The sequence below is a fragment of the Henckelia pumila genome, chromosome 3 (genome assembly GCF_033568475.1).
Source record: "Henckelia pumila isolate YLH828 chromosome 3, ASM3356847v2, whole genome shotgun sequence".
Lineage (NCBI taxonomy): Eukaryota > Viridiplantae > Streptophyta > Magnoliopsida > Lamiales > Gesneriaceae > Henckelia > Henckelia pumila.
Window position 1 is genome coordinate 128,500,027 of NC_133122.1, and position 5,680 is coordinate 128,505,706.

Consider the following 5,680-nt stretch of genomic DNA (forward strand, 5'->3'; position numbering starts at 1 on the left):
TGGGCATTTTTGGAAACCACTGAATTCGGATTCAGAAAATTTATCTTGACTCTAAAAGATGCAGAAATGGTTTCTGTGAACATTGGTGAAATTGGTTTATCAATCTGAGTCACGATGAATTTTATATTAATTTCTGAACATGCGGGCTTTGCTTGTCAGGCTTGAACTTATGACTAATGGGCCCTAAGCTGTTAGCAGCCCACATTATAAATAAGTTATTGCAGTACAAAAATTACACAACAGAGGTCACAATTTTTGAAAACCCTAGCTGTTTTTCTCTCTAAGTGGCCGCCCCCCTCTCCCTCTCTGCTTGAAAATTCCAGCCTGTGAATTTTGAATTTGCAGTCTGGTTTAACGGATCAAATTCGTTAATTCTCTTCGTAGAAACTTTTGATAGATTTTCTAGTGCAATCTATCAGAGGGATTAAACTTCTGTTCGTGGACCTGATTGAAGAATTGTTCGTCCATCAGTTCCTGGGATATACAACAAGAGCAGAGTAATCTGTTGGTGTCCATAATCTCGATTCGAGATTGGAGGTAAAAATTTAATTGTTATTTAATTTTTACATGCACAATTTAATCGTAAAGTTTTGATACCCATTATGAAATCGTTCCATATAAAATTTTTAAACTTCCGCTGCACCGGGTATCAATCCTGATTGATCTGATCACGGTTCTCCAACAGTGGTATCAGAGCCAGGTTGCTCAGATCAAGCGATTAAATTAATCGATTGTACAAAAATTTTTAAGCCTCGGTTTTTGAAACAAAATAAATTTTTTTTTAAAATATTTTTTTTTTTTCGGGCAAAACACGGGCAGCGATTGGATCGCTGCCCGGGGAAGGGGCAGCGACGGGCTGCCCGGCCCGAGCCCCTTTGGGGCGCGGGCCGCCCGGGATCGTCCCGGGCGGCCCGGGAAAAATTAATTTTTTATTTTAAATTAAAATTTTAATATGTTAAAATTCTATTTTTGGTCCGATCGAAAATTGTTTTTGATTAGTCCACGAGGCATCGGATCGAATTGTTCGAGTCCGAAAATTTTAAAATTGATTTTTGGATAAATTTAAATTTTTGGAAAATTTATCGATTTTATCCGTTAAATCAGATTTTATGAAATTAATTATTTGTGTTACAATTGATGATAAGATATGATCTTATGAAAATATTGAGTAAAATATGATTTTATGTATAAAATTGGATTTTATATGTAAAATATGATTTTATTTGATAAAAAAATAAAATATGATTTTGTATGTAAAATAAGATTTTATATATGGAATATGATTTTATCCTTTTAAATTTAATTGTCATTGCATGTTATCCAATAAATTAATTTTGAATTAAATATTATTGGATAAGGATGATCGATTGCCATGACCAATTTTGTAGGTGTATGTTAGGAATATACATTTATTTTTATTGTTGTTAGAATTATTAATGGCCTGGTTTATGGCCCGTTCCCACCCCTTAAAATGTATCCCCTAATTGTCATAGTTATTTATTGTAAATACATTAGACTTAGTGGAAGATGAAGATTTGAAGACGGAGGTGGGCCCAGCAGACAATAAAGATTGAAGAAATGTAAATTGGAAGCTCAATAATAGGATTGCATTGCTATACCTGCATATTACCTAGGATTGGACTTAGACTCGTGATTGGCAACCACGGGTCGATTAGAAATGAATTCGATCATCCTATATAATATATGATATTATCGTTGTATGCATGTTTTAGACTAAATTGTATAAATCCCGCAAGCATACAAATTTTAAATGATGAGACAAATTTTTCAAAATTAAAATCCCTCATTTTAAATATGATTTAAAATTGATATCAAGATAAATAAAGAAAATTTAAAATTGTTTTAAATGTTCCTACCTTCCATCAACGATCAATGTATGAGATGCTACCAGCGATACGGTCCGGCTCATATTATTGGGGGGGGCCCGTTCGTCGGAAAGCTGTACATTGGATCGACACATGTTGTAAGTTGGGTGGAACTCCCATGGGATCGGCTCATATTATTGGGGGATCCACATGGCGATCGTCCATCACAACTTAATATTGATGGGTCATCTTGACATGTCACAATAAACGGCGTCATATTATTGGGCCCTTATTGGACATGAGGTAAAAACGTGGAGGTTGCTTTTGGAAGCCAATTGGGCTCTACCTTTTGAAAATTATGGTTGGCTGATATTATTCGGGAATCATAGTTTGTCAATTGGACTCCATGGTTCCCACTAAAGAAAATAGTTTCCCGTTTTCACTAGAGGGTAGTGAAATCATTAAAATAGTGGGAGTGAGATTCATAAAATAAATTTCGCCTATTTTATGTCCTTAGTAAATTAATTAAACAATCACTGATTATTGTCTGTTTCATCTCAATATTTTATTACAATGAATTCGTAATCCACATGTTTCAATTCTCGAACAAAACTAACTTTCTGGCGCAATCAATACAGGATGGTTCCATAAGTTAAGATTGTCCTGAGTTCGAAAAAGATTTTCTAAGTGTTAGAAAAGGCTTCTCCGAAAACAACCTCGGCTGATGTAACTGCCGAAAGGTTGGCCGAACTAGAGAAATGGTTGGACCATGATCTCAAGGCCAAATGTTACATGCAAAATTCGACAAGTCTAAACAAGTTTGCCATTACTGCAAGAAACTCGGTCATTGGAAACGTAAATGCAAGGAATACCTCGAGCAGTTGAGAACTGCAAAGGGTATGTTTTACATTGAAATAAATGTTTTACTTAATACTACTTCTTGGGTATTGGATACCAGATATAGATCTCACATTTGCAATGAGTTGCAAATGATGACAAGAAGTCGTAAGCTAAGGATGGGTGAGACCCAGCTAAGGCTCGGGAATGGTTCTAGAGTCGAAGCCAAAGCTATAGGAGACATTTATTTAATTTTGCATAACAATTTTAAGTTATTTTTGAGAGATGTTTTATTTGTTCCAGATTTGATTAAAAACATTATTTCTGTTTCTATGCTTGATAGAGATGGTTTTTCTTGCAATTTGTGAATGGGATTTGCAATATTTACAAGAATGAATGTTTAGATTGGAAATGGACAACTTGAAAACGATCTATATAACTTAAAATTAAAAGACGTTCCAATAAATTATGTTGATAAACCGGTAACAACGAACAAAAGGAAAATCGATAGTCAAAACCCGGCAAACCTTTGGGCATGCTAGGCTCGGTCATATTTCCTCAAGGAGGATGAACAAGCTAGTGGGAGAGGGCATGTTTGATATGTCTGATATTAACTCTCTCTCTACTTGTGAGTCCTGCCTGAAAGGAAAAATGACTAACTCTCCTTTTAAGGAGAAACCTGAGCGTAGTCAAAATCTGTTGGATTTGATCCATACAGATGTTTGTGGTCCATTTAGAATTGGTACTCAATTTGGCCACAACCTACTTCATTACCTTTACTGATGATTATTCAAGGTATGGGTATTTATATTTGATGAAATATAAGTCTGAAGCATTTGAAAAGTTCAAAGAATTCAAGACTGAAGTAGAAAACAAGCTAGGTAAAAGTATTAAAGCACTTCGATCGGATCGAGGTGGAGAATACTTAAGTACCGAGTTTTTGGACTATCTTAAAGAGAATGGGATTCTCTCACAGTGGACTCCTCCTATGACACCTCAGCTGAAATGGTGTATCGGAGCGTTGTAATCGAACTTTGTTGGACATGGTTCGATCCATGATGAGCTTCACTGAGCTTCCACCTTCGTTTTGGGGCTTACGCGCTTGAAACGCGGTATTGTTGTTGAACAACGTCTTACCAAAGTAGTGGATAAAACACCATACGAGTTATGGAATGGCAAAGCTCCTAAGTATTCGTACTTGAGGATTTGGGATGTCCTGCTTATGTGAAGCAGACAGTGGGAGATAAGTTGGATAGTCGATCCACCTTATGTTATTTTGTAGGGTATCCGAAGAATTCAATCGGATATTATTTCTATCATCCTGCTGAAACAAAGGTGTTTGTTTCAAGGAATGCCACCTTCTTGGAGAAGGAGTTCTTATTGGATAAGAAAGGCGAGATGATGGAACTCGAAGAAATTCGAGAAGAACCCGAAATACAAAATAATAATTCTACACCTCAGGAACCAATGATGGACACGCCTATTCCTAGAAGATCCGAGAGGACTTCTAGACCTCCTATTCGATATGGTCTTCTTCTTGAAGGGGATCAAGATGAACCCGATGTTGGATGTGATCCAAAGAAACTTCAAGGAAGCAATTTCTGATGCGGATTCAAATTTATGGCTTGAAGCTATGCAGTCGGAAATAGATTCGATGCATACAAACCAAGTTTGGTCTTTAGTAGAAATCCTCCCGATTGGAATTTTTCCAATAGGGTGTAAATGGATCTACAAGAGAAAGCTTGGGCCTGATGGTAAGGTACTGACCTACAAGGCACGATTGGTGGCGAAAGGTTATACTCAAAGACAAGGAGTTGACTATGATGAAACCTTTTCACTAGTTGCAATGTTCAAGTCCATAAGATCCTTATTGCCATAGCTGCTTGGTATGACTATGAGATATGGCAAATGGATGTGAAGACTGCATTTATTAATGGAAACATTAAGGAAGAGATCTATATGACGCAACCTGAGGGATACACATCCATGGGAAGCGAGCATAAGGTATGCAAGCTTCAGAGATCGATCTATGGTCTCAAAAAAGTATCAAGAAGTTGGAACCAGAAATTTGATGAAACAATAAAGGGTTTTGGTTTCATCAAGAACCCGGAGGAACCGTGCGTGTACAAGAAAGTAGTTAAGGATGCTGTGACATTCTTAGTACTTAATGTTGATGACATCCTACTCATTGGGAATGACGTAGGGATGTTGCAGTCACAAAGATATGGTTATCAGGTAGATTCTCGATGAAGGATTTGGGTGAGGCATCCTATATTCTAGGATACAGATCTATAGAGATAGATCTAAGAGAATGATAGGACTCACTCAAGCAACCTACATCGACACCATATGAAAAGGTTTTCAATGGATGGGTCCAAAAGAGGACATCTACCTATGTGTCATGGAGTTTCTTCTATCCAAGTCCTATGTGTCCCCAGAGACTGATGAAGAGATAGAGAAAATGACACATGTCACCATTATGCGTCAGCCATTGGTAGTATCATGTACTGGGATGATATCTACCAGACCGGATGTAGCAATTTGCTCTGAGTGTCACGAGCAGATATCAAGCTAATCCCGGTCAAATGCATTGGGAAAGCCGTGAAGGACATTCTTTAAGTACATTAAGGAATGGACTAATGAATATGTTCATGGTATATGGAGGAAAGAGAACTGAAATTGGAAAGGCTATACCGACTCTAGCTTCCAAAGATGACGTGTGATGACTCGAAAAGTCAACCTCTGGATTTGTGTTTCATGGGCTCAATGGCGGTTCCTGTCTCTTGGTAAGAGTTCCAAGCAGAACACCACAAGCCGGATTCCACACTGAGGCAAATACATTGCAGCACTTCAGCTGACTGAGCCTAATGAGGCCGTTTGTGATGAGGTGAGATTTCGTCCAAGAGTTGGGCGTGTTATTCCTGAAGTTGTTGGTTCCAGTCCCGGTGTACTGTGACAACATGGGTGCCGTTGCTCAGGCAAAGGAACCAAGGTCTCATCAAAGATCCAAACACGTA